Genomic DNA, 25,282 nt, shown 5'->3' on the forward strand with positions numbered 1-25,282 from the left:
TTGTGGTGGAGGAGCGGCGAGAGATCGTGGCGGAGGAATGGCGAGAGATTGTGGTGGAGGAGCGGTGTGAGATCACGGCGGAGGAATGGCGAGAGATCGTGGTGGAGGAGCGGTGTGAGATCACGGCGGAGGAATGGCGAGAGATCGTGGTGGAGGAGCGGTGTGAGATCACGGCAGAGGAGAGGCGAGAGATCACGGCGGAGGAGAGGCGAGAGATCGTGGTGGAGGAGCGGTGTGAGATCACGGCGGAGGAGAGGCGAGAGATCGTGGTAGAGGAGCGGTGTGAGATCACGGCGGAGGAATGGCGAGAGATCGTGGTGGAGGAGCGGTGTGAGATCACGGCGGAGGAATGGCGAGAGATCGTGGTGGAGGAGCAGTGTGAGATCACGGCGGAGGAATGGCGAGAGATCGTGGTGGAGGAGCGGTGAGAGATCACGGCAGAGGAGAGGCGAGAGATCGTGGCGGAGGAGCGGTGTGAGATCACGGTGGAGGTGAGGCGAATGTTTGGCGGAGGAACGGTGAGCACACTCACGGGTGCACACATTACTCCATCAAGTCTCTGGGGTTGGGTCCTTCGTACCAATACGCGCCACCAATGACGGGCGAGCTGGACATCTGCATCCCATGACAGTCTCTGTCGACAGAAGCGCCTATAGACTGATGTGAACAAAGTGTGAACTCTCAACATCTCGTTGCAGGAAGTAGATTCTGGGCTCATTTTATTCTAGCAATGAGGTCCTCTTATTTTCTTAACCGATAAAGGAATAAGGGGTTATGGGAAGCGAGCAGGGAAGTGGACCCGAGTCCATGATCGGATCAGCCATGATGGTATTAAATGGTGGAGCAGGCTCGAGGGTCCGTGTGGCCTACTCCTGCTCCTATTTCTTATGTTCTTATGTTAAAATCCTGTTTGATACTGTCTGTTCATCTGGCAGATAAGAATTGACCTTAAGAGGGCTGCAGTGTAATGACTTTGCCATTTTAGTTTGAATGACTGTATGTGTATGCAATAATCCAGAGAGTGGCTCACTAAAGACAATAAATTTAGAATACAACATGATTTCAGTTTATAGCTGAAGACAGACCAGGAGGAATAGATACTGCCTATTTCACCTCTCCTTCGACTAAATGACCTTTACACTTGTGTTAATAAATGCTGGGAACGATTAATTGACCATTCATCGACTACAGCTGTTGTTGATTAAAATTTTTATGGATGACTTGCTGAAAACTAATGGTCCCCCCAGCCCCCCCCCCCTCGCCATAAAGCTCCTCAATCCCATCCCGTTCGCACACATCAGTCTTTTTTTTTAAATGCTACTGAAAATTAAGCCAGATTTGTGTGCACAGCCCCAGTGCTGTGAGGTAAGGAGAATGCAAAGATAGTTAGAAAGTAAGGAAAGGGAGTAATGAGGTTACTGGGAGCCAAAGTTGGCCCGGCGGTTCTGCACTCTATCCTTGCTGCCTGGAACATGCTCACAGCGAGTTGCCCGCTGTAATGTATGGACCTGTGAGTAGGCTGTTGCACTTCAGTCCCACACTCCTGATCTTTGGGCACCCGGTGCGGAGGGGAGCGGGCAGGTCGGAAGGCCTCCACGTAGAACAGCTCCTGGGCACGGCCAAGGGGGCCATCAGCTGTTCCAGGCAGCGGGCGGTCGAGGGGGTCGTTCAGCCCGACTGCCTGCCTCTCTTCCGCGGTTACATCCGAGCCAGGGTGTCCCTGGAGATGGAGCATGCGGTGTCCACCGGTACGCTCGCGGCCTTCCGCGAGAGGTGGGCGCCGGAGGGACTGGAGTGCATCATCACCCCCGGCAACCAAATTTTAATTTGAATCACGTAATGTCCAAAGTTTAATTATTTTAAGTTTGTCGGTTCTAGTGCCCCCCTCCCCTTTGAGCCAGGGGGCACCTGTATAATTTGTGTTTTGGTGCCCTCAAAAAAAAACAAGGGGGCACTTGATTGAAAGTGTTTGGAGTGTGGCCCCCCTTTAACCAGGGGGCACTTGTTTACAGATACAACTAAAATAGTTGTAGAGCGGGGACTGGAGTGAGCATAACTCCCGGCAACCAAATCTTAATTTGATTTAAGTTTCTGTAAAACTTTATTTTGAAATCTGTGGGTTCTAGTGACCTTGCCAAAAGGGAACATTTGATTTTACATTTCTACTAAAATAGTTGTAGAGCTGTTGTGAGGGCGCAATGGCCAAATGGTAAGGCGTCAAGTCTCGTAAACTGAAGATCACGACTTTGACTCTCGTCTCTGCCTGGAGAGATGTTATCACCTTTTTGACCGTTTAATGTTCCAAACGTTTTATTTGTTAATTTGTCGGTTCTAGTGCCCCTTTAATAAAGGGGGCACTTGATTTAAAAGTTTTACACAAAATAGTTGTAGAGCTGTTGAGTTGGGAGTGGCCTAGCCAGTCACGTGATGTTGACAAGACTCAATAAAACCCCAGCCAGTTGGGTTTAGGGGGATTCTTACAATGCTTTTTCATTTTTGCTACTCTTCATAAATTGCTTAGCTGCAATGAAGAGCTCGTTTACACAACAATTCCATTACCAAGTTACTGTGATTGTGGAAGGCAAGCCGGGGACCTGAACTTGTGGGACTGAGCCAATCTCAGCTGTGTTATGTTTCATTGCAGTAAATAGCAATGGTTTTATTCAGAACCCTATAGGAGTTGATAAAAAAGCACGCCCCCCTGCCTTAGTATTGGGAAATACTTAAAACAAATCCTCCTCTACTTACATGGCAGAGATGTTGTGACGATTAAATGATGGGTTTTTCCACCGACACCAAAGTCGCTCAATGTGTGACATGGCGTGTTTTAGTGATGCTCATCTTTTTGCACTCTATTTTTCAAAAGAACCAAAGATGACATAAGAAAAAGCTTTCTAACGCAGCGAGTGGTTAGGATCTGGAATGCATTGCCTTTTAGGGTGGTGGAGGCAGATCCAGTGTTACCTTTCAAAAGGGAATTGGATAAGTATCTGAAGGAAAACAGATCGCTGGACCATGGGGAAAGGGCGGGGGAGTGGGACTGGGAGCTGGCATAGGTTTGACGGGCCGAATGGCCGCCTTTCGTGCTGTAACCATTCTGTGATTCACAATTTCCAACGTGTTAGGTTATCGAATAAAGAATGTCCAAAAACTCAACACTTCATGGCTCACCACCAGTGTGTGGCTAATGTGAGCTGGACCCAGTGTCAAAGGTAGCAATTGATCATCATCATAGGCGGTCCCTCGAAGCGAGGATGACTTGCTTCCATGCCAAAAAAGGATAAGTTCACAGGTGTTTCAATGAAGGACCTAATATTCCAGATCCTGAACAACATCCTGAAGGGTGGAAGATGCCTGTGCGTGGATTTTTTTTTAAACGTGGGGTGACCGTTGCACACCAGCCAACACACGGGCCTGACAGAGCCAGGTCTTGGTCCAGTGGCAAAGGTTACCCAAGACGACTGGAGACCTGCTCTGCTGCACGGCAGCAAAGAGTGACGTCATCAAGGTCCAGGTCGGTGATTGGAGCATGGGCAGATACAGCAGGAGCGGCGAGGTCGGGGCGAAGGAGCGACGAGAGACTGTGGAGGAGCGTGATTGGGACCCAGGGGAGGCGTGAGTTCAGGGCCAGGGGCCCAGGGGCAGCACGGGCCAGCGATTGATGCCCCACTGTTCATAGAGGGTGCAGCAACTCTGTCAGAGCAGTGTGTCCACAGCCGTCACCGATACTGAGTCGCTCGGTATATTCGATTCACCTCTGGTCCCTTGTCGAGTTTTAAAGAGGTTTTGTTGCCCCATTGTGATGTCTGTTCGTAGAACAGGCTGGAGCTGATGGCTTCAAATCTCCAGCGTGACTGTATGTAACATGTTGGGAGCTGGTTTAAATTCAAACCACATCAGAGAGAGTAACTGCGCAGTGCAAGATCTACACGATGAGCTTCCTCTACTCATATCCATTTTAGTTTTATGACAAAAATTGAAATCAATGCCTGAATGATTAGTGATGTATTGATGATATTGTTGTCTCACCAGCACATCATTATGTGCTCCTCAGCTTACTAACCCGGTAAATTGTCCTCCACTAGAATTATCCTAGGGACAGAGCCATCTTACACAACCCTGGGACGTTGTGCTGCTGACTGCTGGGATAATGTCACACGTGTTCCCGCTCCTTATCTTTGTAACCTCCTCAATTGTTACAACCCGCCCAACTCTTTTATAGTGTCAGCCGTGGCTCAGTGGGCAGCACACTCGCCTCTGAGTCGGAAGGTTGTGGTTTCAAGTTCCACTCCAGGGACTTGAACCAGAGCACATAAATCTAGGCTGACACTCCAGTGCAGTGCTGAGGGAACACCGCACTGTCGGAGGTGCCGTCTTTTGGATGAGACGTTAAACTGAGGAATCGTCTGCTCTCTCAGGTGGATGTAAAAGATCCCACGGCACTATTTTGAAGAGCAGAGGAGCTATCCCCAGTGCTCTGGCCAATATTTATCCCTGAATCAACATCACTAAAACAGATTATCTGGTCATTATCACATTGCTGTTTGTGGGAGTTTTCTGTGCGCAAATTGGCTGCCGTATTTCCTACTTTTCAACAGTGACTACACTCCAAAAGTACTTCATTGGCTGTAAAGCACTTTGAGACGTCCAGTGGTCATGAAAGGCGCTATATAAATGCAAGTCTTTCTTTTTTTCTTTCTCTGTTCCACTGACTCTAGCCTTTTGTGCATTCCCCACCTTTGTCCTAACATAGGCTGATGTGCTTTCAGCCACCTCAGCCCCACACTCTCCTCACCTCTCCATCTCTCCCTCCTCCTTAAAACTCATCTGTTTGATCCAGTTTTTGTCCACTCCTCCTAATAGCACATTCTTTGGCTGGACGTCCGTTTTTTTCCCCCTTATGTCGCTGTGAAGTTCCTTGGGAGCTATCCCTATATTAAAAGTTCTATATAAATGCCAGTTGTTGATGTCCAACTTACAGACAGTTAGTTTACCAGCCTGGAGAACAAGTACCACTGCTTGAGAAATTGCTGTCCCAAATCTTTTCCTCTTCTTCTGAATTCCTTGGACCTTGTGGTGGCTTCTTGCTGAAAGGGTGAGAGAAAAAAAGCGCGTCTCTGCCAGTGACCCCCTGGGTCTCAGCCAGCAGAAGGTTCCCAGTGGATGCCTCGGACAAGATATCCCCAAACCCGGCTTTGAAGGGTCCCGAACCCACACACTCCCGGAGCTCAACTCTCCACGTCAAGCAAATAGCAGTGGGCCATATTCATAACATAGAAACATGGAAACTTACAGCGCAGAAGGAGGCCATTTCGGCCCATCGTGTCCACGCCGGCGGTCAAAGAGCCGCACGGCCCTCAGTCAGCAGCCCTGAAGGTTACATATAAACCTATGAACAATGAACAATGGCGGAAAGGCAAAGATCACCCGGCCCAACCAGTCCACCCCACACAACTGCAACACCCCTTACACTGAGACATTCTACATTTCACCCCAACCCGAGCCATGTGACATTGTACCTTTGCAATAAGGCTTGAAATATCAAGCTACCTTCCCACAAATGCTAACTTTTAGCACCTCTTTTATTAATTGTGTTATTTATATTTAATGATCGGGTTTGATTGGGCAAATGGGCTGAATGACCTCCTTCTGTACTGTGAATTTCTGTGATTCTATAATTCTATGTAGAGACCATGTTTCCAATTGGGGGGGAGGGGGTGGGGGGGGGGGGGAGTCCAGAATGAGGGGCCATAAATGTAAGATAGTCACTAGTAAATCCAATGGGGAATTCAGAAGAAACTTCTTTACCCAGAGTGTGGTGAGAATGTGGAACTCGCTACCACAGGGAGTAGAGAATAGCAAAGATGCCTTTAAGGGGAGGCTAGATAAAGTGCAACATCCCCACCGACACCTGGGAGTCCCTGGCCAAGGACCGCCCTAAGTGGAGGAAGTGCATCCGGGAGGGCGCTGAGCACCTCGAGTCTCGTTGCCGAGAGCATGCAGAAAACAAGCGCAGGCAGCGGAAGGAGCGTGCGGCAAACCAGACTCCCCACCCACCCCTTCCCTCAACCACTGTCTGTCCCACCTGTGACAGGGACTGTGGCTCTCGTATTGGACTGTTCAGCCACCTAAGGACTCATTTTAAGAGTGGAAGCAAGTCTTCCTCGATTCCGAGGGACTGCCTATGATAATGATTCTGGCAGAGAGGATTGTGAGTTCAAGGGAGAAAGGAATAGAAACATAGAAATTAGGTGCAGGAGCAGGCCATAGAGGGATATGTTGATGGGGTGAGATGGAGAGGTGGGAGGAGGCTCGTGTGGAGCATAAACACCGGCACGGAGCAGTTGGGCTGAATGGCCTGTTTCTGTGTTGTACATTCGATGTAATTCTATGTAAGTTGGTAACATAGATTCACTTATGTCAGAGTATAAGAATTTGAGAGGGCTTTAACTGTTATGTTATGTACAGCTTGTACTTGTACATGTATAAAATTAGATTTACAATATTCTTTCTTCAATCCCAATCTCGTGTATAAACAGTATTGGTTGGTTCTTGCAGTTTCAAATGTCATCTAAATGTTCCGTTGTGTTAGTTTCTGAAACCACCTCTTCGCTTTTCATTAGTCTAATTGCCATTTATGACCAAAGGGCATCGAGCTGCCATTAAAAGCTACTTAGAAATTGTCCCAACCCGAGTGACAGGTGCGGCAGTTCTATAAATGTCAGTTTTCACGGCAAGAAAGTCTGTTTTTTTTCCTCCCCGTCAAAAAAAAGCTCGAGAAAGATGGCCGCTTCTTGCTACAAACAGCTGCCAATTGATCTGGCTGAACATAGTTGGATAAATACACGGAACATCGAGCGACAGCTGAGAGGTAAGTAAACGCAAAAGCTGCAGAGGCTTAGTGTATGTTTTTGTGTGTCCTGAAACGGACTTGACAAAGGGGATACTGTCTCTTTAAAGAGATCCGCTTGGAAGCACATGGTGCGTGAGTCACTTTTAAAATGGTATTAGAAAAAAGGAGAGGGATCCACCTGTCAAAAAGTCAGCAACTGGCTATTCAAATGCCACACTAATTTTTGGAAAATTACGTCAGACAGCTGGAGAGCTAACACAGACTCATAAAAAAATCTGCACCAAATGCTTATTGTGAAATGCCAAGGCTTTGCGTCCTTATTCCTGGTAAAGCTTTAATTGCAAAACTCACAATACCAGCAGAGTTCCTGTCCTTTGCTGTCACTTTAAAATAATGTTAAACAATTTTTATCACCTGACGCCTTGCGATTATATAATTTCGCCCTCATCCAGGAACAAAATCTATACAATATCTCCGGGGTTCGAACCAGTGGTTCCCAAACCATTTCACTTTTTACACACGGCTTACAATTTTCCTTTCCTCAAGAAAATGTGCTGAGGATGAAAGGGAGCCACTCCAAGCAGTTACAAACTTTTCATTCTGTCTTTTGCAAAGTCTCCTCCTTGTCCAAATTCACACACGAAAGATTGTTTTTTTACCCCAAATGTGTAAATTAGGTTTTCCAAAGTGTAACTGGAAGCTTGGGATTGACACATTTTATTCCTCTGGAAATATCAGAGCCTTGAAATTCGACCTCTGCTATTTTTAATCGTTTGATTGGTATATTAACTCATCAAAGTCCTGCCCACATCTGGTGGATAAAATTACTCAACCTCAGGATTTTTTTTTTCAAACCGTGTTCAGAAAATTAGCCTGAATGTCAAATGACAACAACATAGATTAAACGGCACGCTGTTTCTTAAACAAACCCAAACCCCCCCATCCCCCAAAACCCACACTCAACCCTTTTGGAAGCCTCTCTCTAAATGAGTTTGAGCGACAGCGTTGAAAATAAGAAAATGCTAGAATGGTGACAATAGCTATTTGCATAATGGCAACCAGTAAAACGTCATATTGTTACGCAACTATTCCACATGTTGAGAGCGTACACTGCGTTTAATAGCTAATAAAGATTGACTATTACTGCAAGTTATGGGCCAGGATTTTATACATTGAAGGAGGTTATTTGATGGGCGTGCCCAGTCATTTCATTACTTGCAGAGGGAGAATTTACACCAGTGAGAACCCAACATGCCCGTTTCGGTATGTAGATTTTGACACCGTCTGGCATTTCAGAACTGGTTTGAAGTCTTTGAGTGGCCTTGCGGCTCACTCAGTGGGGCGAGATCCTCCACAAAGATTGGCCTCGAAATTGCACCATGAGGTCACAAATGCTAGAACAACTTGATGCATTTCTACAGAACTTCCCTTCTCTTATCTGCTTGCAGGAGGTAGGCAATGTCGGCGAGACCACATTTATTTCCCATCCCCAGTTGTCTTGAGTGATTGTTTTTACAACTGAGTGGCTGCCTGGGCATTATATGAGTCAGCCACATGGTGTGGGGACTGCACCAAACGAGGCATCAGCAAACCAGTTGGGGCTTCGAATTCAATTTCACAGCTCGTCAGAATATAATTACACCTCGACCTCTAGTTAGCAGAAGTTTAAAAAAAAAAATTCATTCCTGGGATGTGGGCGTCGCTGGCAAGGCCGGCATTTATTGCCCATCCCTAATCGCCCCTTGAAAAGATGGCGGTGAGCCGCCTTCTTGAACCGCTACAGCCCATGTGGTGAAGGTGCTCCCACAGTGCTGTTGGGGAGGGAGTTCCGGGGTTTTGACCCAGTGACGATGAAGGAACGGCCGATATATTTCCAAGTCAGGATGGTGTGTGACTTGGAGGGGAACGTGGAGATGATGGTGTTCCTATGGGCCTGCTGTACCACAACCACTACACTACCCTACCTGGCTGCTGTAGGCCCTTCACCACAAACCAGGTGTAACCCTTAGGTTCTAATCAGTCGCAGAGTGGGATGGCTGTGTCTCATCGTGCTTCTTCCAGTGCATTGTGGTCACATTACCATGACGTCAGAAACCCCGTCATTTACAAAACTTATTTGATGGCAAATGAGGTTCCTTAAAGAACGAGACATTGTGTTGTGGTTACTAATGCATGTGAATCCAGCCAGAAACAAGCAATTTGTTTATCACTAGTTTTTTTTTTAAGTGCTCACCGCACTTGCCCAAAACTACATTCAAAATACAAATCACAGCATCTGGAATTGAAAGGGCTAAAAGAAGAAGCCTTAAAACAGCATCTTATATCACCGGCAAATTGCCGTCGCTCTTGGATTGCAACCCTTCTCTGGTGATGTGTCAGATAGTGAGTGTCTCTTTTACTCTACATTCAAATCCACAGAAAAGAGAAATAGGTGCAGAATAACTGAAAGGAAACCTTAGTGGAGGCAGAACCTGGTAAAATGGAGGTTTGATGATGTGTTCAGCGTTATTTATAGAGTGGGAGGACTCCTCATGCATGATTCGATAGAATAACCTTATTAATGCACTACAATTCCTCTCCCCCCCCCCCCAACCCCCGCCATTCACACTTTAGCAATTGAGACCTCAAATTAATCCAGTCATGCATATGGACAGTGTCAGGTTCAAGGTCTCTGGCATCTATTTTATGATGTCACAGTGTTTACACTATTGGGTGTGAGAGGTGATTCCATTTTGCGCATTGTACAATGTCCTCATTAAAAGTCTTCGCATTCCCATGCCCATGCTTCGCCCACTGATGGCCAAGGTGGAGGCAACGCACCCACCGATGCCTCCCCAAACCAGCCAGGGGGCTTGGCAAGTGAAGGGCGCCCTCCTCGCCCAATGTTTATGCTCTCCCTCGGCTGGCTCAGGGGAGACCAGCGATAGGGGGCACGCTGTCAACGGGGGCTTGTGGACCAGCTCTGGTGCCTGGGGTGACGACTTGACACCTTGGGCCATCCCACACCAAGCGCATCTTGGTCGGAGACCACGCTCCAATCGTGCACATTGGAAACGTGTCGACTTGGGAAATATTCCTCGGCAAAGCCTGTGGTATTTCAGATTGAGATTTATTTAAGCCTTGTTGCTTTCTGCGCATTTTGATGTTGGGACCCAAATGTTTGAATAAAACTCGTAAGCTGAGGTCTGTAATCAATCTGATAATGTGGCGTGTGACGGCTTGTGACCTTGGCCAAAGATTAGCTATGACCTTGTGACCCTATCCCACAAGACCACAGGCACAGACTGGCAGAGGCTGCACAAACACTGAACGGTTTGATTTTTTTCCAGTTCCAATGCATTTTTTTAATAATCCATTCATGGTGCTTGTTCTTTTTTTGGTTAAAGAACTGGTTTTCCAGAAGGTCACAGCAAGGTTTTACGTGCTGAATATGTACTCCGCGAGTCTGCCTCCCTCAAAAATTTCACTGTATTTGCAAGATAATGATTTTGGTAAGCGGATCAGAAGACCTATAAATCTGCATCATAACGGGTAACGAAGAGAGGGTCAAGTAATAAAGTCGGGCCCAAAGAACGGTAAAAACACAGCCAACATCGAGAGAAAAAGAGGGAGAATGACCGGCAGGGAAATCATCCCAAACAGTTCGATCAAATTCCTATTAAAATGAAATCTGGCGGAATTGCAGAGTATTAGTACCAACAACTTGCATTTATATAGCACCTTAAACGCAGTGAAATGTCCTAAAGTGCTTCACAAGTGCGTTATCAAACACCGAGCCAGTTAAGGAGAAATTAGGGCAGAAGCTTGGCCAAAGAGGTCGGTTTTAAGGAGCGTCTTGAAGGAGGAAAGAGAGGTAGAGAGGTGGAGAGGTTTAGGGAGGGAGTTCCAGAGCTTGGGGCCCAGACAGCTGAAGGTACGGCCACCAATGGTTGGGCGATTATAATCAGGGATGCTCAAGAGGCCAGAATTAGAGGAGCGCAGACATCCCGGTGAGGGGGGGCGGTTGTGGGGCTGGTGGAGGCTACAGAGATAGGGAGGGGCGAGGCCATGGAGGGATTTGTAAACAAGGATCGTGAGGTGACATTCCCATTCTTTTGAGTTGTTATAGGACATTCCTGTAGGATTTCAGTAATACAGAAACAATATCCGGTGCTCACAGTTACTCTCTGATTCTAATGAAACCTGGTAAGATTTCAGAGAATCTATCATTTTCTAAGTAAACACCAAATACTACAAACAAGACTATTCATTCTCATACATATTATTCAGCATGATACTATACGGTTACTGACTCAAAATGCCATAGAATCCTCTATATTAATACAGTGCTATTGTGGGATCTGTAAATGTGAAAAAAATCTCTCCCGACAATGAAAGGCTGCACTGCATTGTACAGCAATTACAGCAGATCAGATAGGACATTTTAAAAGGAAAAACATTTACATTTGTCCTTGGAAAAACAAAATGTGTCAACATTTGACTCATTGCAAAGTGATTCACGAAAAGGAGGCTTTGGGGCGGTGAGGGGTGGAAATCAGCTCTTGTACTTTTGAAACAGTAGACTTGTTAGTAAACTCTAAAAGCAGAGCCTAAGTACACAGATTGTGCTCACCAAAGCGAATTTGTTTTGCAAGGGTGACCTGTTTAATCATCTCATTTTCTTGCGGCCGTTTATTCATTTGGTTACCAAGGATACCGGGAACATTAAGGGGGTAGAGTAATAAGGCTGTGCTATCAAACAGGTAATAAAAAAATTAACGCCATTTTCTACTAGCTGAGGACAAGCAGGAAAATAAATCAGCAAATGGAATGTTGTAATGTGAGGAAGGGCCGGGTTAAAGGGGTGCACCAATGTTGGCCAAACACTGATGTCCTCATTCATTGCTTTCTCTGAGACATGCTGCGTGCAAAGTGTTTATGTACCACCATGTAAAGGGCTGGTTGGCATTAAATTGCCGGTAGGAAGCAAAACTGGCAACAGAAGAGTCAGAACTGAGCACTGAGCGAGAAGTTGGGGAGATGTGTGACTGGTGTTAATTTGTGGGTGGCGCCATGCACCCTCAAAGCCTCGCTGATAAAGTGCAACATCCCCACCGACACCTGGGAGTCCTTGGCCAAAGACCGCCCTAAGTGGAGGAAGTGCATCTGGGAGGGTGCTGAGCACCTCGAGTCTCGTCGCCGAGAGCATGCAGAAAACAAGCGCAGGCAGCGGAAGGAGCGTGCGGCAAACCAGACTCCCCACCCACCCTTTCCCTCAACGACTGTCTGTCCCACCTGTGACAGAGACTGTAATTCCCGTATTGGACTGTTCAGTCACCTGAGAACTCGTTTTTAGAGTGGAAGCAAGTCTTCCTCGATTTCGAGGGACTGCCTATGATGATTACCCTCGGCAAAGTTTTGTCCCACAGCAGGTTTATCTCTCGTTCGCTCTCTCGTTCCCTTCCCTCCTCTCCTGTAGGTGGCACCACCCTCACTGGGGTACAGTCAGTAGCGCCCTGGGGTACCATACCCAGCTGGCCATTACTCCTGTGACGTTGGGTGTGGGCAGCCTATCCAATGGCAGAGGGCATCACAACCGATGCCAACCGGATGTCCACGGCCAATAAAGAGAAGGTGTTTGGTGGAGGTGCTAATTTGTGATCAACAACAACAACAACTTGTATTTATATAGCGCCTTTAACGTAGTAAAACCTCCCGAGGCGCTTCACAGAGTGTTTTAAGCCAAAAAAATTAATTTGACACTGAGCCACATAAGAAGAAATTACGGCAGGTGACCAAAAACTCGGTCAAAGAGGTAGGTTTTAAGGAGCGTCTTAAAGGAAGAAAGAGAGGTAGGGGGGCGGCGAGGTTTAGGGAGGGAGTTCCAGAGCTTGGGGCCCAGGCAACAGAAGGCACGGCCACCGATGGCTGAGCGATTATAATCAGGGATGCTCAAGAGAGCAGAATTAGAGGAGCACAGACATCTCGGGGGGGTTGTGGGGCTGGAGGAGATTACAGAGATAGGGAGAGGCGAGAGCCATTGAGGGATTTGAATACAAGGATGAGAAACCAAGAACCCATGCCAATTCTCCCCTTCCTAAACCAAGGCCAATTCTAACGGCACTAACATTGCCTGAACGGACATTAACGAACTGAGCACAGACTGAGGCTTAAGACCAGGAGCTCGCGGGTCTGTGTGGCAGAGACAGAGATACTGGCTGGAGTTTTCTGCTTTGTGGTCAGCAGCCTATCATCCTCCCGTCCATTAAGATCAGTGGCCGAGTGCATTTGCGGGAAACCCCAACTGTTACCTCTGAGCCTCTGAGCTGGTCACACCAGCATTGAAAAAATATTTTTCAGTGGAAATAGTTGAGTTGCCCAAACATCAGGCTGAGACACAGCATTGAGTCACTAACAAACACCCAGTGTATGAGGGAAGACCGAGAAACTCAGCCAGAAACTGAAGGCAACGTTTCGAGCTTTTTGAAAGATCTTTCGAAGAAATCGGGTGAACAATTTGTTTTGTCTACAACAGTAGGAGTTGCACCATTTCTCCCCCAGTCCCTCTGGCCCATGGGTAGTACATTTTGCCTCTCCCAGGAGATCAGATGGCTCGGGTTGGGGTGGAGTGTAGAATGTTGCAGTGCAAGGGGTGTTGCAGTTGTGTGGGGTGGACTGGTTGGGCCGGGTGCTCTTTACCTTTCTGCCATTGTTCATAGGTTTCTATGTAACCTTCAGGGCTGCTGACCGAGGGCCATGCGGCTCTTTGTTGGCCGGCGCGGACACAAAGGGCCGAAATGGCCTCCTTCAGCGCTGTAAATTTCTATAGTGATCAGATCTCAGTCCTTCACCCAGTTCCCAGACTAACCAGAGCATTCACTCAAACACAGCACTGCACACTCTGCAACGTGATTGATCAGGGAGCAGGGCTGCAGACATCCGAGTGTCAATGTTACCCCGATGAGCCCACCAATGGAGCACTGTGACGTAGAAGGCCACCTTTCGCCCACATCCCATGGATTTCCACCCCTTCCTACGACGCGGCAAAGAATGCTGGAACTCAGTCTCCTCGAGTCAGCAGTCGATGGTGACACTGAGATTCAAATGGAGGTCGCCTCACTGGCTGTACGCAGCAGTGTGATGACTGGTCTGCCCACACGCGCGTCTTATCACAATCTCTGTTAATGTGGGCTGCTCCTGAACAGTGCAGGATTCTGACTGACAGAGAATGACGAAGCCCATACTGACAGTGAGGTGCCATCATCTTCGGACGTGGAGATCACAAGCAGAAATGCGACTGCACCAGCCTCACCAGGCCCAAGGCAGCGGAGGCGTACTGTCTGGCAGGCCTGAAATTAGCTTCTGACCACGTATCCGCAGCATAACTAAGACCACCTATTTCCACCTCCGTAACATCGCCCGTCTCCACCCCGCCTCAGCTCATCTGCTGCTGAAGCCCTCATCTGTGCCTTTGTTACCTCTAGACTTGACTATTCTAACGCACTCCTGCCTGGCCTCCCATATTCTACCCTCTGTAAACTAGAGGTCATCCAAAACTCGGCAGTCCGTATCCTAACTTGCACAAAGTCCCACCCGCCCATCACCCTCTGTGCTCGCTGACCTACATTGGCTCCCGGTTAAGCAACGCCTCGATTTCAAAATTCTCATCCTTGTTTTCAAATCCCTCCATGGCCCTCGGCCCTCCCTATCTCTGTAATCTCCCCCAGCACCACAATCCCGAGATATCTGCACTCCTCACATTCTGCCCTCTTGGGCATCCCTGATTATAATCGCTCAACCATTGGTGGCCGTGCCTTCTGTTGCCTGGGCCCCAGGCTCTGGAACTCCCTGCCTAAACGTCTCTACCTTTCTTTCCTCCTTCAAGATGCTCCTCAAAACCTACCTCTTTGACCAACCTGCGCTAATCTTTACTTATACGGCTCGATGTCAAATTTCTATCATAACACTCCTGTGAAGTGTCTTAGGACGTTTCACTACGTTAAAGGCGCTATATAAATACAAGTTGTTGTTGTCTTGCATTCCCCCTCCGCCCCCCCCCCCACGCTGGCTGCGGCACTGACCCTGGCCTAGCCTGGCATCGTGATGTTGCCATGACACCGAATCACCCCATGAGCAGAACCCAGCCACACGGTTGGACTGGCTCAGCCAGCAGAGGCGATAGCAGCGCAGCCAGAGGGAGCTCCGCACACAGGGGGGACCGTGGGCCTCTGCTTTTGATGCTGGCCACCACAAAGACTGGTATCAGATGGCAGCGTGAGGCTGGGAGAGGTGCGGAGGGTGATGTGGGGGGCGGGGGGGTCGGGGAGCCCGCACACGGAGGTCGATTTGTCGTCATTTCCCCCTAAAAACTTTGACCCAGAAAAAGTTTAAACATTTTTTCTGGCACCATTCTGCCTCAGGCAATCAATAACGAATTCTTTTTGTTTTTAAAAAGAAGGAAAATTTGCAACAAGAACTGCAGACAAGCAGATCAAGGTCAGAATGTCACAGCAGTGCGAAACTGGCCACCGTTTATGCGTCGAGGGTGTGAGGACTAAACAGGAGACCAATCACCAGCCACCGTGAGACCATGTCCTATGGAAGCCTACAGCGGAAAAACTTCCAGTTTAAGGTAAACTACTCGACGTGTAAAAGCTGGTTGCTGCTGCCCATCCCCTTCAACAAATGTAAAACATGTTCAGGGACCATATAAGGAGGCAACCCTTTATTCAATTTCTATAAATGGAGCAAATTCTAGAAACTGGACGGTTGTTCCTGTGGGGCACCCACAATGCACTACACAGAGCTTCACTTTGGTCTCGATCATTGCCATTGCAGCAGAATTAATCATCTTGTGCCGAAACAGCCACTGTCGACCTGACATCCCATAAACACCTTTCCCCCATTCATTTGTTGCAGCCAAATTCACAGAATCAGAGAACGGTTACAGCACAGAAGGCAGCCATTCGGCCCGTCGAGCCCATGCTGGCTCTCAGCTAGTCCCACTCCCCCCGCCCTTTCCCCGTAGCTCGGCAATGTTCAATCTTTCAGATATTTATCCAACTCACTTTTGAAAGATAAGATTGAGTCTGCCTCCATCACCCTTTCAGACACCTGGGAGTCCCTGGCCAAAGACCGCCCTAAGTGGAGGAAGAGCATCCGGGAGGGCGCTGAGCACCTCGAGTCTCGTCGCTGAGAGCATGCAGAAACCAAGCGCAGGCAGCGGAAGGAGCGTGTGGCAAACCAGTCCCACCCACCCTTTCCTCCAACCACTGTCTGTCCCACCTGTGACAGAGACTGTAATTCCCGTATTGGACTGTTCAGCCACCTGAGAACTCACTTTTAGAGTGGAAGCAAGTCTTCCTCGATTTCGAGGGACTGCCTATGATGATGATGAGACAGTGCATTCCAGATCCCAACCAATCGATGCATAAAAAAGTTTTTTCTTACATCGCCTTTGGTTCAATCACCTTAAATCAGTGTCCTCTGGTTCTCGACCCCTCCGCCAATGGGAAGAGTTTCTCTCTCTATCTACTCTGTCCAGACCCCTCATGATTTTGAACACCTCGATCAAATCTCCTCTCGACCTTCTCTGCTCCAAGGAGAACAACCCCAGCTTCTCCAGTCTATCCCCGTAACTGGAGTCCCTCATCCCTGGAACCATTCTCGTAAATCTTTTCTGCGCCCTCTCTAAGGCCTTCACATCCTTCCTAAAGTGCTCCAGTTGGGGCCGAACCAGTGTTTTATACAGGTTCATCATAATATCCACACTTTTGTACTCTGTGCCTCTATTCATGGAGCCCGGATCCCACAAGATTTTTTTAACCGCTTCCTCAACCTGCCCTTCCACCTTCAACGATTTGTGCACATATACCCCCAGGTCTCTCTGTTCCTGCACCCCCTTTAGAATTGTACCCTCCAGTTAAGGGTGAGAGTCCTGAGTTGAACCACAGGCATTGGGCAGGCAGATTCAAATTGGCTGAAAACTCCGAAAACACGGTGCAGAGGCACAGCTCCTTGGCACTGCGGAAAATTGAGAGCAGCGCCCCACGCCCCCCACCCCCCTGGGGCGGATCCACCATGAGGGTTCGGATCTGGCTGCAGCCCCAGGCCCACCAAATAAATGTAGGAAAAAATATATACGGCTTCCCAAATAGGCTGAATAGAAGTGACAATAAGAGAGGAAAAACGAGACTGAGGAAAACATTGTTTATTGGTCTAACATGCACTGACCTATTTTTGCAGAGACAAGGGGCGAGACTTTCCACTTGGCTGGCTATTGCCCAGAAAATGGGCGATGTTCCGGCCCAACTTTCCACTTTTAAGCTAAAATGGCCGATAGCCTGCCTATTTGGGTGATAGATGGGGGATCATCAGTCTAGCCCAAGGGATGATCCCCCATCTATCGCCCAAACAGGCAGGCTATTGCTCATTTTATCTTTACTATTTATCTTTTATTATTTAACTGTGTTATTATATAATATATTTAATATCTAAAATATATGTTAATTTATAATATATTATATTAATGTTATAGTGTAAGTTCACTGTAGTAATTTGTTACTATATTTATGCATTTGTTTATTTGTTTCAGATCAGACCAGTGATCACAGACATAACCAGCCCAAAACATAACGATCGGCCCATTTGGATCAGTTTGCCCCGAGGGCCTTCAGGCTCTTAATGCAGGGGATGCGTGAGTTTGGGGCCAGGAGCCCAGGGGCAGTATGGGCCAGCCCACACTGCGATATGTGTGCACACTGGGTCCGTGCAGAAGAGCAGATCTCCAGTCGTCTTGGTTAACCCTTGCCACTGGACCAAGACCTAGCTCTGTCAAGCCCGTGTGGTGGCTGGTGTGCAACGGTCACCACACGTTAAAAAAATCCACGCACAGGCACCTTCCACCCTTCAACATGTAGTTCAGGATCTGGAATATTAGGTCTTTCATTGAAACACTTGTTTTGGCGTTGAAGCAAGTCATCCTCGATTCAAGGGACTGTCTTTGGTTTCCATATTTACGAAAGGATATACTTGCTTTGGAGGCAGTTCAGAGAAGGTTCACTAGGTTGATTCTGGAGATGAAGGGGTTGACTTATGAGGAAAGGTTGAGTAGGTTGGGCCTCTACTCATTGGAATTCAGAAGAATGAGAGATGATTGTATAAGATTATGAGTGGGCTTGACAAGGTGGATGCAGAGAGGATGTTTCCACCAATGGGGGAGACTAGAACCAGGGGGCTTAATCTTGGAATAAGGGGCTGCCCATTTAAAACTGAGATGAGGAGGAATTTCTTCTCTCAGAGGATTGTAAATCTGTGGAATTCGCTGCCTCAGAGAGCTGTGGAAGCTGGGACATTGAATAAATTTAAGACAGAAATAGACAGTTTCTTAAACGATAAGGGAATAAGGGGTTATGGGGAGCGGGCAGGGAAGTGGACCCGAGTCCATGATCAGATCAGCCATGATCGAATTAAATGGCGGAGCAGGCTCGAGGGGCCGTATGGCCTACTCCTGCTCCTGTTTCTTATGTTCTTATGAATGCGACCCTGCTGAACTCCTGGTCTTGCCAGGTTGCTGTGGGAGGCACTGAATGATGGAGAGGAGCTTTCTGCACAGGGAGGGAAGCAGTGAAGAAATGATGAATGGGGACAGTCACGCTGGGCCCATTCTCACACCACGTCCCAGTGGCAGGGTCAGCGGGACTGAAAGCCTGGGAGCACATCAGTCGTACCTCCCTCTCGATTGCAGCTGATACACGAGCCAGGCGGCCAGAGGAGGAGGAGCGAAAAACAAACAGCATCTTCTATTTCTTTTTTTAAGATCAGACAATGCCTCAAACCGTAGAACCTGCCAGTCCAAAAATAAATAAATAAATTTAGCACCGAATCGCATTCACGACCAAACCGGTCAACTTTTTTTGTTATGCGTCTGAGGAAAAGTTCTGTGATTGTGATAAGCGTTGTACCTTGAGTCAGGCAGAGACCCGAGCGCGTGGCCTGAGCGACGGAGCCTGAGCGGTATATGAGCCACCTCAGAGAGAGACACTACGGTGCGGGGCTTCGGACTGGGTGACGGGCCTGAGCGGTACATGAGCCCCTCAGAGAGAGACACTACAGTGCGGGGTGTTGGACTGGGTGAAAGGGGAGGGGGGAGGGGGGAAAACATGCAGAAGAGGGCTCGGCAGGTGGGAGACTGAGCAGAGCCAACCTGTGCCTGCCTCCCTCAATTCTTTGTTTTTTTTAAAACTGAGTCAAAGAACAAAAAAAAAACCCTCGAGTCACAATCTGTTGCGGGCGACATATTCAAGCAGCTGTGTGGTGGGTTTGTAATTTACAGGCTGTAATTATTCTAAGAGCCACCCTCCCATGACCCAGTCGTGCAGAATGTCACATTCTAACTGTCACCAGGATGAAATTTTTAAACAGCAGTGATGTTTGCAGTCAATTACCAGGGGACACCGTGGTCAGCAGCTGAGTGCAGTACAAGACACGTTCGCTGTGGAGACGGCACAGTCAAGGCCCGCTCAACACTACAGCGTTTCAGTCAAGTCACTTTGATTTTAAAATGTCCTTGTTCTCTCCCACTGCCCCCTCCCCCCCCACCCCATCAAAGATAAACTGTCACCCTCACCTTAGAGAAAAGACAACAAGGACAGTCTCAGCACATAAGAAATAGGAGCAGGAGTCGGCCACCTGGCCCCTCGAGCCTGCTCCGCCATTCAATAAGATCATGGCTGATCTGATCATGGACTCAGCTCCACTTCCCTGCCCGCTCCCCTCAACCCTTTATTCTCCTATCGCTCAAAAATCTGTCTATCTCCGCCTTAAATATATTCAATGACCCAGCCTCCACAGCTCTCCGGGGCAGAGAATTCCATAGATTTACAACCCTCAGGGAAGAAATTCCTCCTCATCTCAGTTTTAAATGGGCGGCCCCTTATTCTGAGACTATGTCCCCTAGTTTTAGTTTCCTCTATGTGGAAACATCCTCTCTGCATCCACCTTGTCGAGCCCCCTCATTATCTTATATGTTTCGATAAGATCACCTCTCATTCTTCTGAACTCCAATGAGTATAGGCCCAACCTGCTCAACCTATCTTCATAAGTCAACCTCCTCATCTCCGGAATCAACCTAGTGAACCTTCTCTGAACAGCCGCCAATGCAAGTATATCTCTCCTTAAATACGGAGACCAAAACTGTACGCAGTACTCCAGGTGTGGTCTCACCAATACCCTGTACAGTTGTAGCAGGTCTTCCCCACCACTCCCCATAACCCTGGATTCTCTTCAACTGTAGTATAGTCAGTGCTCCTTTGCACTTCGTGCTTTGTTCCGTCTAAGATCCAAATTTGCCAGCCTACACATTCTTCCTCTTTCCCAGTGTCAGCCGTGGCTCAGTGGGCAGCACCCTCGCCTGAGTCAGAAGGGTCGTGGGTTCAAGTCCCACTCCAGGGACTTGAGCACAAAAAATTCCAGGCTGGTACTCCCAGTGCAGTGCTGAGGGAGAGACGTTAAACTGAGGCCCCGTCTGCCCTCTCAGGTGGACGTAAAAGATCCCGCGGCACTATTTCGAAGAAGAGCAGGGGAGTTCTCCCTGGTGTCCTGGGGACCAATATATATCCCTCAATTAACATAGAGAACAGATTATCTGGTCATTATCACATTGCTGTTTGTGGGAGCTTGCTGTGCGCAAATTGGCTGCCGCATTTCCCACATTACAACAGTGACTACACTCCAAAAGTATTTAGTTGGCTGTAAAGCGATTTGAGAGGTCCGGTGGTCGTGAAAGGCGCTATATAAATCGAAGTCTTTCTTTCCCACATCCTCATTGCGTTGAAATCAACACTCACTGCATCATCTCTCAGTGCAAACCCACTCTCCCCAAGACTTCAAAACTGTGACGTCCTCATCACCCTCCTCCTACAATCTTCTGGCTTTGAAAGATACAGTTGGCACCGCCCAACCACGGTTACCAGATTTACCGTGGCAATTTATTTACTCTTTTCTCCCTTGGTGGGTGTGCTGCACCATTGACCTTGGCCCTTCTCCTAAGTCTCCCCAATAATAAAAGCTTAGGCAAGCTTACGGCTGCACAGTCAAGGAGAATACGAGGCAGGAAATCATGGCTTTGTGTCATCCAAGGCTGTCCCTGACATTGTCCACCGCTGAAACTAGGGCTTTTTTTTCCTCCATTAAAGTTTTCATTGAGATTTTCACAGGATGTGGCGTTTGGAATTTCCGGTTTGCCAGCAAGAAAATCCTCATTTCCTACAATGGCTGTTGAGTTGTGAGTGGCTTAGCCAGTCATGTGATGTTCACAAGACTCAATAAAACCCCAGCCAGTTGGGTTCGGGGGATCCACGATGAGGCAGGTGGTTGTGAGCCTGGTGAATGAACCGGTAATGTGTAGTGTGATTGTTAAACCTTTTGCTAATAAACCAATTAGTTCTTAATAGCAATGTGTTGCTATGAATTCTTAAGCAAAGATCCCATGAAGCAAATACATTGCAATCGCCCCGCAAGATATCGACCACCCTTATTTACACGGTGTATATATATCATCGCGACAGTACCACCTCAGGAGGACTGACTGTGCCAGCCAAGTGGGGAATGGGCAGCGGCCAGACTTATGGGCACGCACCCTTTCAAATGGCATTCAACTACGGCTAACATCATATTGGTCTAAGGTTTAACAATATTAGTCACAATTTGCCAAAAAGGAATGCTTGTCCTTTGACAAAAACTCACCCATTAACTCTGTTTTCTTACTTTATTGTAACACATTTAAATATTGTAATTGAATAGCCTCATCTCTCCTGATGGCATTTGTTTTCACAATTTATTTTTAGGGCATAGAATTACACAGAATATACAGCTCAGAAACAAGCCACTTAGCCCAACTAGTATTTATACTGCACACACACACACACACACACACCTCCTCCCACTAATGACCCCTTCCCACTCACCCCCCCCTGCCCCCATATCCCTCTATTCCCTGCTCCCTTGTGCATCCTTTAAGCCTCTCCTTAAATGCTCCCTGCTTCAACCACTCCCTGTGACAGCGAGTCCCACATTCCCAGCACTCTGCGTGTAATGAAACTCCCCCCAAATTCTTTATTTGATCTGTTAGTGGCCATCTTATATTTAGCACCTACTTCCTCGTTCTGGACTCACCGACAAGTGGAAACCATTTCTCTATGTTCACCCCTTCATAACATTAAAGAGAAAATCAGGTCTTCTCTCCTCTTAGTCTTCTCTTTTGCTGAATAAAAGAGTCTCAGCCTGCTCACTCACTCCCTATAGGGCAGCTTACCATCCTCACGGGCAGTTTTGCCAGCCTCCACCATGCCCACAGCATAGATACAGTGATGGGCATGATTGTCAGCCCTGGCTCAGTGGGCAGCACTCTCGCATCTGAATCAGGAGGTTGTGAGTTCAGATCCCACTCCAGAGACTTGAGCACATAAATCTAGGCTGACACTCCAGTACAGTGCTGAGGGAGTGCCGCACTGTCAGAGGTGCCGTCTTTCGGATGAGACATTAAATCGAGGCCCCGTCTGTTCTCTCAGGTGGACGTAAAAGATCCCATGGCACTATTTTGAAGAAGAGCAGGAGAGTTATTCCCGGTGCCCTGGCCAATATTTATCCCTCAATCAACATCACTAAAACACAGATTATCTGGTCATTATCACATTGCTGTTTGTGGGAGCTTACTGTGCACAAATTGTCTGCTGCGTTTTCGACATTACAACAGTGACTACACTTCAAAAAGTTCTTCATTGGCTGTAAAGCACTTTGGGACGTGCGGTGGTCATGAAAGGCGCTATATAAATGCAAGTCTTTCTATTATCGAGCCAGGATTGGTCCCGCCATCCTCCTGTGGCGCGGATCCGCTAATGATTACTATTACCTGCGTTCAGAAATCTACTTTAATTCCATCCCACCGACCCAAATCCACTCAACTCAGTTGATGATGAAAACATTTCAGGAAATTTCTTGGCCAAGGTAGCTTTAAATATCTGAAGCCAATTATATTTATTACATTGATTGGGTGTTCCTGTCATTGAAGTGATTTTTATCAATTGCAGCAATTTCAGACCCAACAGTGCTTTGATAATATAACAAGCTTCCTATTCATGCTTGTTTGAAACTTGATATTCGGCCTGTTATTGTAAAAAAATACACATTCCAGGCTCTTTCAGCTGGTATCTCCTTCCCTGTGGCCTAGTGATAAGGTATCAGTTTCCATTGTAATTTCAGGTGAAATGATAAACTATCGCCTGTTACTAGGAGACAATGAATACTTTATAAGTCAAAAGCCTTTTCAGCACTGAACGTTTCCTTCAGTACAGCTTGCCCAATAATGTGTTTACTGAAGTGAGGTTAAATTAAAATGAAACACAAGGGTGGTGCTTTACAAGGCAGAGAAAAGTGCAAAGGGAAATGGGACTGGCAGAAAGATAGATTGTCCGACCTGTTGTGAAGCATTCGAGTGTTGTCCTTCACCCCGGGTGGCTTCCAACCTCAGCCATTTGGTCTCCCCCACCCCCTCGATTGTTAGTTCAGGAGGACATCATGTCCTCCTTCAACCGTGAGGTTGCTCGAAAACTGTGCCAGGCTTTTTGGAGAAATCGTAACAAATTGGACATCAAGCACCGACCGGGAGCTCGTAAAATACAGAAAGAACTTGCATTTATGTAGCGCCTTTTAGAACCTCAGGACACCCCAAAATGCTTTACAGCCAATGAAGTACTTTTTTTCCAGAGGGTAGTCACTGGTGTAATGTGGGAAACGCAGCAGCCAATTTGCGCACAGCAAGCTCCCACAGACAGCAATGAGATATATGACCAGACAATCTGCTTCTTGGTCGAGGAATAAATATTGGGCTCAGGACACCGGGGAGAACTCGCTTGCTCTTCCTCGAAATACGGCCAGGCATTGGGGGCACGGGGGGGGAGCAATGTTCCTGCTGAGGTGCGCGCGTCCGCACATTGATCGCGAGGTCCCGGCGCAGGACATTCACAGGCCGGAAGATACTGACCACGCGTGGCTGCGTTTAAAGGGACCGCGCGCGGATAAAGAAAATGGGAGGGAACATTGTTCAGCCGACTCCGCAGAGCCACCAACCCTAACCACAGAACTGCAGACATTTACAGCACGGGAGGAGGCCATTTGGCCCGTCGTGTCCGTGCCGGCCGACAAAGAGCTATCCAGCCTAATCCCACTTCCCAGCTCTCGGTCCGTAGCGCTGTAGGTTACGGCACTTCAGGTGCACATCCAAGTACTTTTTAAATGTGGTGAGGTTTCTGCCTCTACCACCCTTTCAGGCCGTGAGTTCCAGACCCCCACCACCCTCTGGGTGAAAGAATTTCACCTCAGATCTCTTCTACACCTACCAATTATTTTAAATCTATGGCCACTGGTTGTTGACGCCTCTGCTAAAGGGAAATAGGTCCTTCCTATCCACTCTATCTAGGCTCCTCATAATTTTATACACCTCAATAAGGTCTCCCCTCAGCCCCCTCTGTTCCAAAGGAAATAACCCCAGCCTATCCAATCTTTTCTCATAGCTAAAATTCTCCAGTCCAGGCAACATCCTCGTAAATCTCCTCTGTACCCTCTCCAGTGCAATCACATCTTTCCTGTAATGTTGTGACCAGAACTGCACGCAGTACTCTAGCTGTGGCCTAACTAGTGTTTTATACAGTTCAAGCATAACCTCCTTGCTCTTGTATTCTATACCTCAGCTAATAAAGGCAAGTATCCCGTATGCTTTCTTAACCACCTTATCTACCTGGCCTGCTACCTTCAGGGATCTGTGGAGAACCTTAATGAGAGCCCTTAGTACTTGGAACTCCGCACCAGCAGCGCAAATCTATAAACCTTATCTTCTTCCTCCTGCTTCTCCCTTTAATTCTTTGAAATAATGTAACAGCTCCTTCTCTCCCAGGTGTAAGCTCAGTGATGGTGCATCCGGGCCTTCAGCTGACGGGAAGGGTGGCCAATTGTGGACGTGCTCACATCTCCCGCCATTCCGTAGTCAGCTGGCGAGGTGATCAGAGGTTGAACCTGCCGCCAATCTTCCCCTTTCTTCTCTACTCAACCCGGCACCCCAGCAAAGATGACAAACTCATTGCCTGGAGTTTCATTCCCCGAAATCTCCTCCAGCCCCACAAACCCCCCGAGATCGCTGCGCTCCTCCAATTCTGGTCTCTTGCGGCATCTCTGATTTTAATCACTCCACCATTGGCAGCTATGCCTTCAACTGCCGAGGCCCCAAGTTTTGGAATTCCCAAACCCCTCCACCTCTCTCCTCCTTTAAGAAGCTCCTTAAAACCTCCCTCTTTGACCAAGCTCCACCCTAATATCTCCTTGTGTGGCTCGGTGTCAAATTTAGTTTGATAACGTTCCTGTGAAGCACCTTGGGACGTTTTACTACTTTAAAAAGGC

General features: G+C 47.8%; 1 protein-coding gene across 4 annotated transcripts in view; it reads right to left on the reverse strand.

Moving 5' to 3' along the window:
• casz1 (castor zinc finger 1) overlaps positions 1-25,282 on the reverse strand; it is a 520,923-nt gene that overhangs the window by 219,723 nt on the left and 275,918 nt on the right. Inside the window, exon 5 of one of the 4 annotated variants that reach the window (XM_070860578.1) lies at positions 4,995-5,087. The exons of the other annotated variants lie outside the window; for them this stretch is intronic. The gene's annotated coding sequence lies outside the window, so the exon portion shown is untranslated. The remainder of the gene's footprint in view (positions 1-4,994; positions 5,088-25,282) is intronic. 4 annotated transcript variants of the gene reach the window in all.

The sequence above is a fragment of the Pristiophorus japonicus genome, chromosome 18 (assembly GCF_044704955.1).
Source record: "Pristiophorus japonicus isolate sPriJap1 chromosome 18, sPriJap1.hap1, whole genome shotgun sequence".
In the NCBI taxonomy this organism is placed as follows: Eukaryota; Metazoa; Chordata; class Chondrichthyes; family Pristiophoridae; genus Pristiophorus; species Pristiophorus japonicus.